Genomic DNA, 15,792 nt, shown 5'->3' with positions numbered 1-15,792 from the left:
AATGTTAAATATTTTTCATTTCTATTCATCCGTTCCTGTGTGTTTACACTTGGAAGATATATTTTGTAAAAGGCATTCGACCATATTTTGCCTCATATATAATTTTTTTCTGTTAAAATTATAAATTTGATAATTTCTCATTACTATGACGAGTATGGGATATAAACATAGCTCATTTATTTTTTTTTTATTTAAAAAAATGTAAATCTCTTGTATTCTTTTTAATTGAATATTCATAAAGTTTTGAATTATTCTATAATTATATGTTGAAAATTTGAAAATTCATTACTCTCTAAATAATAGATGGTAATTAAACTTTATTTTATTTTAAAAATACTAATTAATTATACTGCTATTAAAAATAATAAATATTTATGGTATAACTTATAATCAGATTTGGGAAAAATTGTTTTAGACAATAGACTTAATTATATACGGACAAAAATACGGTGAGAATTATTTAGATTATAAACAATTTCAGGTTTTTTCCACAATCATAATGCATATCTATTCTTTTTTTAAATTAATTTCCGATGTATCAATTTTGATCCACATCTCCTATTTGTATATTGTGTGTATAGACCGATCAATGGTTCCCCAATGTTTTTTTCCGCAGAGCCCTTTTTTTGAATCAAATATAGCTACGGCCTACGGTGCTATGCTGTGAATACCATGAAAGACAAGACAAAAAATACTCATTAATTTTTGAAAAAAAATTCTATACATTTTAAACGTAGACCACGGCGCCCTTAGAAAATGCTCGCGGTACACAGTTGGGAACCACTGGTATTGACTAATTACTATTAAATAGATATTTATATTTTATAATTTCGTTGAATGTCTTCTCACAGTTACTTATATCCTAAGCCTAGTACTATAGTGTTTGGAGTCCTCTCAAATACATCCAAAGCCAATTTCTAATACTTTAAAACTATAACCTGATTTCCGCTCAGTGCCTGTTGCGTTCTGATGCTTATTGTTCTAGTGTAGTAGTGTGGTCTTGATTGATAATATTATATTATATAAAATTTTGTATAAAAAAGTTTAAAATTGTTTACACAGTACACACCAAAATATTTAATTATCATTAACCAGATTATACTTAAAAATGGTGCATTATATGTATCATTTATATTGAAATTTGTAATAATACGCCATGTTGTTTAAATTTATTTTCCTTAAAACACTATACTAGGTATTACTATTTAAGTTAATTCTTAGTATACATATAGTATATAATATTTTTACATTATCAAGTATACACCATTATGGTTGGTTTTTCTTAGAGATGGAAAATTTACGTAAAAAAAAATATCGGTAAATTACCAAGAATGTGGTAAAAATGGTAAAATATCTAAATCATAGAGCTATTGTTATTTTTTACTATTAGACATTAGTAAATACGATTTGTACCATTGTTGTAACAATTAATAAATAATTCAAGTAAAATATGTTTATTGATATACTAGAGTCTAAAGACTAGAAACTCGAAAATACATCTTAAAATAGAAATATCAAGTAGTCATAACACTCATAACAACACTTACTCACAACAGCTGATAAATGGCAAATTGACGTTAGACCGTAAACAATGTCGAAAATAATATACAATATGATTAGTACAATAATTATTGTATCATTATCAGTTGATAAAAAAGATATATCTTTACAATTCAGGCTAGGTGTTTTTGATTTCATTTGATTAGAGGGGTCATACAACATTTCGTTTTGGTAAAAAAAAATTGTTAAAATTGACGGTAAATTTTTTACGGGTACAAATTTACCTGGTAAATTTATAGCACTCACATCGCTAGTTTTTCTATACGTTACTAAATGTGTAATAACTAATAAGTAAGTAATACATTTAACGTTACCATGCAGTTGAGACTAACTCTTATGAGAGTGAACCATTTATTTTATAAACGGATCATGTATTAAGAAAATGTAGTGTATTTTGTATATTGATTACAATAAAATAGTATCGTTATTCGTTAGACACAAGCATTATATATTATAATGAAATTGATTGTATATCAGTAGCTTAAAATATATTCACTATAAATAGTTGGAGGTAGTGTTTGCGGGTACGGTGTCCTCTGAATACAGTATTTGAGAAATCTATTAGTCCATATATTTTCAGTTAGAAGTAATTAAATAAAAAAAAAATGCAAAAAAGTTTTCCTCCCCGGCGGGGAATCGAACCCCGGTCTCCCGCGTGACAGGCGGGGATACTTACCACTATACTACCGAGGACTACGAAGAAATGGTGTAAAAATAATCATATTAAATTTTGAAAAAACAAATAATAGCTTACAATAATTTGTTCATTTTATTTTTAACTTACAAAACACATGAATACATTTTATTAGTGTAACCGTGAAAAATAACCCAAAACCCAAATACGATGTGATCGTTGTGAACTGATTTTAACCTATACTCTACAGATATTCAATATAGGTACCTACCTATTTTCAAGTTTTAGAACTTACAACAAGTCTTTATGTATTATTTTTGATCAAATTGGTACCAGATATCCAAGCATATCTATTATCTACTCTACTATAATGTGTAGGTAGGTAGGCTATACATATTGTTATATTAAATAAAATTATGAAACTTATGCTAATTATAATACAGTATATGATAGGTATCAGTGGCCTATTTTCTCAGGGGAATGATAGGTACCAGTGATATCTCAGAGGTATCCAACATGAATATACAATATACATATACTAAAATTAAAATAGAAAATTTTAAAATAAATGATAAGACCAATATATAGGCCTTTTTAAAAAAAGTCTGGGGGTGTTCAGACATGGAAGACACCCCCCCCCCCCCAAAAAAAAAAAAAAACCCCTGATAGCTATATTATATAATACTACAATAGTACTTTAGTCTATGGCTATTATAGTTTTGAAATTACTAAAAAAAAATAAAATACCTGTGTTGGAAATCAAAATATACCTAATAAGTGATAAGTAGTAGTAGTAATGTTAGCCGCCTAACCTTTTACTTTTGGTACTTTACAAAATACCATCAAATTTAATTATTGGCATATTTCTCTTGTTTTGCCTTCTGTGTAGTCGAACACTAAAAAATATCATGGAACTGTGGACAAATGTATTGGTATACAACAAACATTTAATATTATATTTGATTCATACCATTTTTGCTTTTGTCTTATAAACTTTTGTCGTAGTACCTATTTTGAATGATCAAAATGTGTACCTACTACCTATGTTAAAAATCAAAATAATATAGGTATGTTGGATATATTCGAGTTATTCGATATTATGATTAAAATTAAAATTGTACCTACCTATACATAACAAGCTTAAAAAATTTAGTATTGATATTTGATGTACCCTCCTACCTAATGTTGTATAATATTTTAATATTACATCGTCAGTCGTCACTATAATGAAGGATAACTATCCATAGTTGAATTAAATATCGGAAATAGTATTTTAAAATACCTACTTGAGCTTGATATTTATGAAAGTGATATAACTGGTGAACCTCGTAGTAAGTTATTATAATTGTTAGAAGTTTATAACTAATAATTAGCTTATTTAGTCTTAAAATATCGAAACAAATTCATAATTAAAGCAAGATATATCAAATTTAAATTCTACATTATTCCCGAGTTCATGACATTTAGAATATTTATTGTGATTGCCAATTTGTATTGAGTTACTAACATAAATTAAAATAGGAAAATAAAAATAAACTTGATGATGTATACTTTTACGTTAAATACCTACTGGCGACTATTGACTTTGAAAAATAAAAAATAAAATAATTAGGAGGTAAATTCATTTCAAGTTTTATTTAATTTTTTCTTATATACTGGGTCAAGGCATAAAAATCAATAAATCAATAAATCACTTGTATATTTTAATTGTATTTGCTATTTAGAATCTACATAAGTGGTAGATTTAACCCATGCGTTTGTTATCTCCATCTCATAAATGTGTGATATAACAAATTTTTTTCACTATATCTTTGATAGAATGTAATTAGTTTAATTTGTGATATTTCACATAATCATATCTTGATTTAAAATTTAAATATCGAAAAATAGTCGTCGCTCAAACACAGATATTGTCCTTACTAAAAGTTCTATAATAGGTAAAGTTACTCTAATATCAAAAATAATAGCACACGATTGAATCTAGTGAATGAAAATTTTCCATTTCGTACGTTTGTTAGATAAGACCAAAAGAATACATGAGATCTCTTTTAATCTCATATTTTGTCGTTTATTAAATAATTATTTATATATTAGTATGTTACTGTGAATTATATTGTTATAATGAGGATTATTCTATTTTTGTTTCAGACGCGTCATACCATTTCAGTAGTTTTCTTAATTTGGTAGGCACTGAGATAAAAATGATAGACACTATACTCATCATGAAATGCTATACATTATATCCTGACATTAATAATTAGCAATCCTGTACCTTGTGCATATTATTATGTAGGTATGCATATGCAACTATATATGAACCAACTAATTATAGTCATGCTATATGTTTAGTAGTTTGTAGCTTGTACTCTTAGTACCTAACACCCTTAATGTAATGAAAAACAAATTTGAAGGCACTTTTCTACTTATATCTGAAGAATATTTAAATAATATCCATATGTTTCATAAATAAAGTGGTAAATTGAATAAGTAACTGAAATAACCTAGATAACTGCTATACAGTAGGCGATGATTATACACCTCGTTTTTGAGTATAAGTCAATGTAATGGATCTATGAAAGTTTTAAAGTTAAATACAACATGATAAATAATTGCATTCCAATAAAAAAGGATACGAGGATGATCTGTCAGCCATATGTAGTGTAGTTATTGATCAAGTATATTTAAATATCAACTTTTATATATATTATTTTAATATTTTTTACATGTTTCCAGTTGATATAATTTGTTGAAAACTTAGAAGCAGTTGATGGATTTTCTGATTGATACGTGCGTTTTAAAATATTATTTAATAATAATAATATTTTATCGATTCCAGTATTTCTAAAATAGCCAGAGTCACGTTATTTCATTGCCATTAAATTCACTCCGGCCAATTCATCGTAACGTTAATTCAACACGGTACAAATTATTCACTTATCAATTTATCGTAGGTTTATTGGTATATTATCATAACACTTTTTTATTTTTTATTACAAAATATACTGGTTTTGCTACAGAATATCAACTGTTTTAATTACGAATATGTAATAAAGGTATTGGTTTCTCTATTATGGAAATAATAATTTAGGTAGGTATTTCATGACGATCTGAATACTGCTGGGATCAGGAACCTAATTTTATATATTATTACGGAGATATTTTTACAAATATAATTATAATTATAATTTTTTTTTGTTTTTGGTATGAACAGAATGCTATAATACCCGGTTTTAGCATATTAACACGTATTCTTAAATTTGTAATATATTTTTTTTATTAATACCCAATATTATCAATAATAATAATTAAATTTAAATCTAAACATCATACAGGCATATAGTAGGTACAAATAGAGGTACTCAAGTATAAAATAAATTAAATAAATAACTGAAATATTGAAATAAAAATTGAATGATATTTTGATAACATTAATACTTAACACGTAGAAAATAATACTAAAAATAATTTAACGTAATTCAAAATTGTTGATAACATTATAAAGAAAGCGAAGTAATGATAAAATAATAAAACAATTCTGAACATGATTAGATGATTTAAAATGTAAATATATTCCAACTATTTTATTTTTATTTTTTTTATTTTTCAAAATGTAGATCAGATATGTGATTTACTGAAGATCAACTTGTGAGTTTAATAATTTATGGTTTAACTTTATATTGTTAAACTATTTAATTGCTAAATGGTACGATTTGTATTGCCCTAAGCCGCTAAAGTTCTAATAGGTATTAAAAAAAATATTATGATAACCAATCAGAATGTATTACCAGTATCAACTGTATGGATTATAGATCGTCATCGTTTATTCAGTTCACCAAAGTTCCTATTAACCTTCAATAACTATTTGGAACTAATCTAACATCTCAGTTCTCATACCATCTGCAGCTGTTTGAACTTTACCACATGTGTGTCCGGTGCATAGCCGTCATTGAAATGATTATTGTTCTCAGCGTTCTAAACGCAAAATTATGTAACATTATACCAATTTCTATAACATATATGACTGTAAAACAGTTTGTTTACAAAACAAAACCATCTTCGTTGGTCTCTCCATTGAGCTTATATTTTCATTTGACGTGGCCAATACATAGGAAAACATCGCGGAATCGCAAGCTCGCGGGCATAGGTCGTGTGCGAATTTCTGAACTCACGCGCTGTCTTCTCTGGAGGTCTCTCGAGTTTCGTAATAGAGACGGATATACTATTATTTTGATCAAAATTATTATTGATGCGACATTTAGTTTCAAACACTTTCGTGGATTACAACGCGTACAACTTTCTCGATTCATATTATATTATTATGTTTTGAGGAAGCTATGTCGAGCGTGTCTATATGGCTCTCCTCGAGGCTCGTCAAGAGGGATTTGCCGAATTATTACACACGCACATCGTCGGTAGTTTTGTTTCACTCGACATTAAGTTACACCGGAAAACCGCGGTTTACAGCCAATGGCCCGACGACGACTGTAGTGTATATACAACACCCAAAGGCGGTCGAACTTACGCCGGGAACAATTTTTTTCCTTATCTCCCGCGCAACATTACGGAAGCACGTTTAACTATCGTTTAGAAAACAAAATATGTAAATCATTTACATTGGACTCGGCCCGTTTCCTCCGGACCGCATCGTAAATCGTCACTATGATATATACATAATTATTTGAGCGGAAACCGTCGAAAAACTTATACATATTTTGTAAATTTGTTATGCATATTAAAACTATACCATTAAATTATGTTCGATGTGCATATATTATTATAGCTTTAATATAATACATATATCCACGCCGTTGCTTAGGTATATAATTTTAATTTCACTAAAAGGTTTTTATGTAATTTATCGTCCTGCCATATTTTCAAATTGCTAGATTTAATACAATTGTTTAAACTGTCTTATATGTTATTGTAATACAATGTCATGTTTTTATAATTCTAAATACAAATAATATTATGTATTTGTGTGTAATATATTTTTATTGTAACTTGTAAGTACTCAAATTGTAATAAACAGAGTATTTTATAAGTCACGAAACAGTTATTTTCTCGCGGTATACCTTATAATATCATATTATGTGTTTTTAAAGGACGAGTAATAAAACAAGTTTCACTTTTACAATTCTTTATCGTTATCTTTATTTTTTTTATTATTTTTTTTTTTTTTTTATATCGTACATTTTTAAATTAATTTTAAATTTAATATCGAAATATTAGATATAATTAGTTGTAACTTTGTAAGTCATAGTTATAGTTATAGCTAGTTATAGACGTTTACATTTTAAATTAGCAATGAAGTGCGCAAACAATGTGTTACAAAGCACGTATCATATTGACCATGCTAAAATGAGTGTTTCATAATAAAAAAAAATCATTCTGTATTACTGTATTGAGCGTATAATATATTAAATTGACGGTGTGATATGACTAAATGTACAGAGAATGGTAAACGGTCACATTTGTATACATGTGTTGGTGTGTGATGTGGTCGTACAAAGCATACATATTATATGATGTGGACGGATTCTATACAAATACAAAATAAAATAATTTAAAATAATAAATTACATGAAATAAAATAGGCAGAGGCATGCTCATTTATTATTATTATTATTATAAGTATCATATTTTGTAATGGTCAATATTGATCATGTTGTCATGTAATCCAAATATTTAAATTATGTATATTGTTCATTATTATTATTGATATTGCAAAATGATATCGTTTGCGTCCTACACGTATTATATTTTATAACTTTTTAAGTTGCAAATATTATTCATCATCCGATTTTTACTAGCTATAAACTAAAATTAAATTAACTGTTACAACATTTTATACCTAAACTAAACTTTGGTTTGTAGATTTTATTTTATTTTATGAATCATTTAAGATTGATAATTTTTTTGTCAGAATCTGCTAGCTCTTAGTTAAAATTTAGTGAAAACTCTAGGTTAAAAATGTTCTCAAAATACGAAATTTGACTATTTATACGAACTAGACTGTGTAAAGAAAATATTGAAAAAATCAATAATAGCATTGTTAAATGTCATCGTCTATAATTTAAATCTGTACAGCATATTTTATTTTAATAATATTTATAGTCTTGAGTAGGTATAAGACTTATTATAATGTATCTTTTGCTATTTATCAACTTATGTTTTGTCTTGAAACTTGTTAAGTTCCGTAATAGTAATATTATTTTTACTGTATATTTTTATAATATTAAAATATTGTTCTGCTTTAATATATTTTATATTAAGAGGACGTGATACCCGCATGTGTTGTCTTCGTCTTTTAAGTAATATTTTTATTTTAAAGCGAGTTATAAGTATTTTGGAATTGTAAATTTTTTGTATATCTTAAAATACTAATAACTCGCTTTAAAGTTGGAATATAATAAAAAGCCTCAACATTCACTACCAAGAGACGTCATGAAGTCATAATTAACAGACTCAGAATCGGCCATACGTGGATTACACATAGTTTTCTTATGAGAAACGAAGATCCTGTCCAATGTTTAACCTGCGGTGAAGCTCTAACCATTAAACACGTCCTTCTACTCTACCGCAATTTTACTGATACCAGAACATCCTTAACCATTCCAAAACACCTTTATGAAGCACTTGGACCAGATTATAAAAATTTTAACAATATTTTAACCTTTCTAAAATTAATCAAACTGTATAACATTATATTTATTATTATTATTTTATTTGTTTTTTTTTCCTTTTCTACATTGCACATATCAAAAATAATTATATTGTAATATTGAGAAATGTATTGTAAATTGTACCATAATGTAGAAGTAATATTTAAATATGTAAGCTAATAACCTTAGTTGTTGAGGCTTTAAAGTAATAAAAAAAAAAAAGCCTATGAGAAGTCCTCGGTAATAATGTTACCTTTAATTTTTATACGAGGTAAATTCACTCTAAATTTTTAACTCACGGAGTTAAACGTGATCTGTTGAGCGTAAAATTTACTATGTTAGTATGTTACACACTTATAAGACGGATACAACACATGCAGGTATAACGTCTTCTTAAAGATTAAACGATATATAATAATAATAAATATTAATATATTCAAGAAACAAAAACGTAATAAATCTTAAGAAAAATACGTTAATTAATTAATAAGTATTATGTTTCTATATTTATGATGGTTAATTTTATTTTCACTATTAAAAAGAAAAATAATTTTCAACAATTTAATCACCTTGCAATAGATTTAGTTTGCATGAACTAGAGAGTTAATTCGAATTTTTATCCAACCGATGTTCAATGTTCATTGGAGAATATTGTGTAAACTTTTAAACATAAAGATTATCGTAAATCTTTTGTTATATTACATATTTATACTTTATTTTTGTGATTATAATTTTATAATCCAAAAGTTATTAACAGTAATTAATTGCCTTTAAGTATCTTGGATTACCTAAGATACCATTAAGATAATAACTTGCCTTATTCGCCAGAATATAAAAGAGATGGATTAAAGATGATAACCTCTCGGACCTCATACTCTTGTGATTAAAAAGCATAGAACTTATTCAGTGAATATTATTTCTAAACCTTTGACATATTAAAATCAAAATTGTTACGATCAATTTTCAAGTTATTTAGCTTTGTGTTCTAAAGATAAAATTACATATTAGTGTATTTTAACTTATAATATATGAGGGCCATGTTGATTTAAACATTTCAGTCAACATCAATAATTTATAAAAATGACCCAAGTATTATTAATACTATAGTATAATTATAATTTCTATATTAAGTCTGCTTTATACTTTTGTTAAAACATCTCAAGGATTATTATCTTTAGTATAAATAAAAAGCTACTAATTTAAATTTTAAAAGTAAATTTTAGATACATCAAAATTATCAAAACAATTATCCACTATAATTTATATTAAAAAAGGGGGAGGTCCTCAACTGAAGAACAGAAATTTTATCACTACAAGACATTCTTTAATAGTAGTAGGTACAAAAAAAATCATAATTTGAGTAAATCCATTATTAAATACTAAAATGGGAATGAGAATGTTAGACGAATCACTTTGTATGTATAAATATTATGTAAATCTAATGTATTATGGGTGAAAAATAATTGTACTGTAATTGAATGTTATTCATTTGATAAAATGTTTTAGGTATTTTATGTACCTAAAATTCAATATTATAATAATTAATGTCGATATGACTAAACTAAAATGTATTTCCAAAAGAGTGTCTGAGTGTGTATTTTCCATTGAATAAAGTCACCTTATCACCTTGAAACATTTTACAAAGCCAATAATATGATTCGCCATATAATATTTTCAAGTTTATAGTATAAAAATAAAACACTCTTTTACGTTAAGAAGAATATTGAGAAAATTATTGTCCACATCCGATCTTTGAGTAATACTTATTAAAGTAATATGTTTACAATATAGTTTTTATTTGTATCAACTTTTTCTTTAAACACTTTAATGGTTAAAAAAGCTTTTAAAGTTTCAGTACTTTTAAAGATAGGAATCCGAATTTGATTTTAATCTATGAAAAGGTAATTTTCTCAATAGTTTCTGAAAGCATTAGAAAACAAACTAATGGTAGCCGTAGAGAAATTTGGAAATAATATCATCAAGAACTATATAGTAACGATTTTTTGAATACAAATATTTATGATTGCTTTTAATACAATACCAACACTCTTCGTCGAAATGATTAAAACGAGACGAGTATCATGCATGGGATTTCTTTGTAATTTAATAATCTAATATACTAAATTACTTATTGAGTTTTATATTAATTTATTACAGTTTTTTTTAACACACTATTTATAATTATTTATGGTAATTTCATCAAAGTTGAAAAATTAAAATAGATTTTGACATAAGTTTTATATAATTAATATTGTTTATTAAATTATTAACGGTCAGTAATGTATCTATATTTCGTTTTTTCAATTGAGTCAATTTAACTATTTAACATTATATTGATAATACCACGATACCTGCCACTATAATTATAATTGTAATATTTCTTTTCATACAAAGCCGTTCTGAATTATAATCATTATTAACAAAGTTTAAATGAAAGAAAAGTCTAACAATGCTTTACATATAATATAAGCACTTTACTGATTTTATATTTCCCAATTTTCCATTTATATTTTTATGAAATAAATATTAAACGTAATGCAGAAATGCAAGTTGAGTACAATATTTTAATAACAAAGTGTCGCGGAATAAAATAGAAATAAAAAACGAATTGTACTGGAGTTTAAACACCCAAATCTTGTTTCAAGAATTTACAATGACTGAAATTCGTGGCATTTTGTTCTCAGACAAAAAAGCTTTTATTTATAAAATAATTCATTTCATTTAAAACAAATACTGCCTTGGTTATTAAATTTTGTATTGTCATTTATCTACTTAATAAAAATGCATTTAAATATATATCTAAATATTTATATGCATATACCTAACTTGCATAAGCTTTTAAAATCTTTAAGAGTTCTAAAAAATTATCTAAAAAAAGTTTTGATCAAAATAATTAATTCTCGATCGTGATGAATAGTCTTAATAAGATTGTTACAATAACTTAATATCAACGCCTTAAACCGGCGCTGATAGGTTACTGGAAAATTACCAAAATTCTTATCATCTGATTTCTGGTGAAGTTAATTTTTAATTAATATTGGTTTAATTAGGGTGACTATATATTCGATTGCCATATTTTTTTAAACGTCATCGAAAACAAGGTATAGTTATATATTAATCAATTTAAATTATACATTATCTTAGACTATATAACTAATACTTTTCAATAATATTAGATAATTGTTGAAACTTTGAAAATTTAACTATAAATAATTTTTTTATTTTAACTTTTATTTTTTAAAACATACAATCTATAAATACATTTTACAATAAGCATGTATGATGATTTATATAACATATTGGCATGGTTGACATGATTAAGTAATCACCCAGCAGTAACACTTACTGGTCTAGAATTAGAGTTATTTAAGGTCACGGTTCCAATTACGCTTTAACCTTCTTGGTGGGTTTCCGTGAATGACCTATAAATAATTAAGCTAAAAAAAGTAAAACATTAACAATTAAATAAAATACACAACACATGTTTCAATTATTTGTGAAAAATAGAACAATAGACCTATTTTAGTTTTTGTTTTTTTTTTTGTTTTTTGAACCACCAACTTTTTACAATTTTAAAAATTTTAAGCAAGCAGTTGTACCAACATCAAAATCAACATTTTTTTTTTCAAATGGTAACAAATATATTTTTTTATAGATTCTTATAGAGATTTTTTTTTTTAAATTGATGTTAAAATCATACATTTTGGTTCACTGGTTTATTTACTATGGGCACCCTATTACCCTAAACTTTAATAAATTGATTTAAATAAATTGTATTTCTATAGATATAAATACATTTTTTTTAACTTTCTTTTAATGCAATATTCTACACCTTTTTATAAACTTAAATCGAAAATCTTATCAGACACAAAAAACTTGGGAAATATATTTTCGAATGAACTAAATAAAAAATTTTTTTTGGTTTATTTAAAAACAAAAAAATTTAAATGACTATAAAATTTAAATTAAATGTTCGAATTGCATACCATTTACTTCTTGACAGTAGTATAATCGGTCTTGGAATTCCTAGCGAATATTTTGAAAATTGGCAGCTGTTAATTTATGGCATTCATCAAAAATTCTTGTTTTTAACATTTCAATGCTGTCGTTCGGAGTTTTATAGACCACTGTTTTTAAATGTCCCCAAAGAAAAAAATCAACTGGTATTAAATCTGGTGATCTTGGGGGCCATTCAATAGGTCCACGAAGTCCAATCCACTTGTCTGGATATTCGCGATCCAAGAACTCTCTGACCGGAATTGTATAATGAGCTGGGGCACCATCTTGCTGAAAAAATACATTTTCTTCATCTAACTCAGTATGATTATCATTGTCCTCTATTGCCCGAACAACTAATGGCTGAATGACATTTTGAAGCATAGGTACATTTCCCCAGTTAAATTACCTTAAAAAAATATTGGCCCGATAACATGGTCACCAAAAATACCAGCCCAGACATTTATTTTTTTGGGCCATTCTGTATGTCCATGTCTCAAGACATGTGGATTACTATTGGACCAATAACGGCAGTTTTGTGTATTAACTTCCCCAGAAAGGGAAAATGACGATTCGTCGCTAAACACGATGTGCTTATTAAATCTGCATTAGCATTTATTTTTTCCAAAATAGTTTCACAAAATTCTAAGCGTCTGTCTTCGTCACCTTCTCCTAATTCCTGAACAATACTCATTTTATATGGTTTTTAATATACGCCAAACACTTTGCTTTAAAATTCCCAAATTTTCCGATATGGTTTTACCTAAAACCGTTATTTTCGTATTTTTGTTTTGAACTACTTCTGCGATCCGTCTTGGTTTTTTTTTTATCATTAACAATTCCAGTTTCTCAAAACTTATCAACAAGATTTTTGAACATTATTTTCTATTTGAAAAAAATGAATTTATTAATTTAAAAACTATTACTTTTTTTTTTTTCATTTAAAGCTTTACAGGCTTCAACTGCTTTTTTTGAGAAAAATAGGAAAAAAAAAGATTACAATATTTGATTAATTATAGGTTATTTAGGTAAGTTTACAATTGAATATGAGCTTAAACTATATTTTATTGATAAGGTTGTCTTTGGTGATGAATTGGATGATTTTTGGAGTAGATTCTACGTTGAGGGCTTCTTTGATGTTGGGTGGGAGGCTGAGGAGTGTGCGAGTTGGCTCGTATATTGGGCATTCTTTAAAACTATTACTATTACATACATTTTTGTATACGGATTAATTACGTATTTCAAATAATTAAATAAGTCTAACTATTTTTTTTACCTGGATTTGAAACATTAATTTATCTAGAAGTTTCGGTAAGACATTTGGTAGAACCATACAAAAAAATTATTTCCACACGCTCCTCAATCGAATGCACAATAAAATGTTTATTGAACTAAACTTCTTTATTTAGTTATAACTTATACTGATTTGTAATAAATATATTTGTACATTTTCAAATAATAAAAATAAAGTTAGATAACTAGAATCTTTAAATAATCATGATTTTAAATAAACCACTTGCAATTATTTACATAAATAGTTCATTTATCAATCATAGGTATCTGTATCATGTGTTAATTAAAGATTTCCAATGTTATTATAATAATTATCGAATACTATTATAATACATTATCTGCCTAATTTAGTATCTAAATTTATACTATTTTAAATAAACGAAATAACTATTTAGAAAAAATTTAAATTAATCAATTTATGAGGATCATACAATAATAGTAAGCACGTATGTACTTACTTATTTTATAATTGTATATTAAAATATGTTCAACAGTTTTGTAGGCAATTATCCCAGAAAAATATTTCTATTTCTATTTTGTTTTTGCGCGTGTATGATAAAATGTTTGACTTAAGTTTATAAACAAGTGTAGAATATTGCATTAAAAGAAAATAAAAAAATGTATTTATACCTCTAAAAATACAATTCGTTTAAATCAATTAATTAAATTTTAGAGTGCCCGAAATAAATAAACCAGTGAACCAAAATGTATGATTTTAACATCAATTAAAAAAAAAAAAAATCTCTATAAGAATCTATAAAAAAATATATTTGTTACCATTTGAAAAAAATATGTTGATTTTAATGTTGGTACAACTGCTTGCTTAAAAATTTTTAAACTGTTATAAAAACATTGGCCGTTTAAAATAAAGAAATACGTCTTTTTTCTTTTTTTTTTTAAATTCCATGTAATCGTTAAAAAAACCCCCGTACAACGACATAAGATACACCCTGTATAATAATATGCTGTAGCTATTAAATTTAAAATTGTGTTTATTAATATTTAGTTTAATTATTTCAGATACCAATCAAATATATACTTTTCAGTCAAAGATTCGATCGGCTTCACAGAACACCAAAATCGTTTATTCATTACCCAATCATGTAGGTAAGGCAAGCCGCATTTGAATACATAATATTTAAAATAACCTAAAATGTTTAAACATTTATGAAAGTATGTATAATATAATATAGTGGCCTTAAATAAGTGAAAAATAAACGTGAATTGAGATTAATAAAATAATATGTGAGAATGTGGAGCGGTGGGCGCGGTCATACGCTCAACTACGTACTCTTTGAGTGAACATCTCAGCTGGTGTTGCTAGCTCCCGGATGGGTGACCATCCTGGTTTTTAGCAACAAATCCTTGCTACACATACATTACATGTTATAAAACAACTGTTCATCCTTACAAACAGCTAATGGCCATATATTTTAAGGTCTTATAATCAATACATATATATATATATGAGAATACTTTTTATTGCTTACAATGCTTACATAATATACATGATACTAATCATACGTGTATCTATTGAGCAATACAAGATATTTAAGTGACAAATATAAGCATTTTACTTGTAATCAACTGCAATTATCTCCAATTATAGCCACTGTTCACACATAAATGTGTATGCATGTGTGTGCG

General features: G+C 26.3%; 1 protein-coding gene and 1 non-coding gene across 8 annotated transcripts in view; one reads left to right on the top strand and one right to left on the bottom strand.

The window, feature by feature from the left end:
* Window positions 1-15,792, top strand: part of LOC107164943 (uncharacterized) — a 201,504-nt gene that overhangs the window by 29,104 nt on the left and 156,608 nt on the right. For 3 of the 7 annotated variants that reach the window (XR_016190374.1, XM_015512968.2, XM_015512964.2), the window contains exon 2: window positions 15,166-15,252. The exons of 2 other annotated variants lie outside the window; for them this stretch is intronic. The gene's annotated coding sequence lies outside the window, so the exon portion shown is untranslated. The remainder of the gene's footprint in view (window positions 1-15,165; window positions 15,253-15,792) is intronic. 2 more of the 7 variants (XM_015512969.2, XM_015512970.2) reach the window with 1 other exon arrangement.
* On the bottom strand, window positions 2,182-2,253 carry TRNAD-GUC (transfer RNA aspartic acid (anticodon GUC)). The gene has a single exon. It is a non-coding gene; the product is annotated as a tRNA-Asp (tRNA).

This window comes from Diuraphis noxia, unplaced genomic scaffold (assembly GCF_037042655.1).
Source record: "Diuraphis noxia isolate RWA-SAM2 unplaced genomic scaffold, SU_Dnox_SAM2 contig0002, whole genome shotgun sequence".
NCBI lineage: Eukaryota > Metazoa > Arthropoda > Insecta > Hemiptera > Aphididae > Diuraphis > Diuraphis noxia.
Note: the sequence above shows the minus strand (reverse complement) of the source record. Positions and strands in the feature narration are given on the sequence as shown.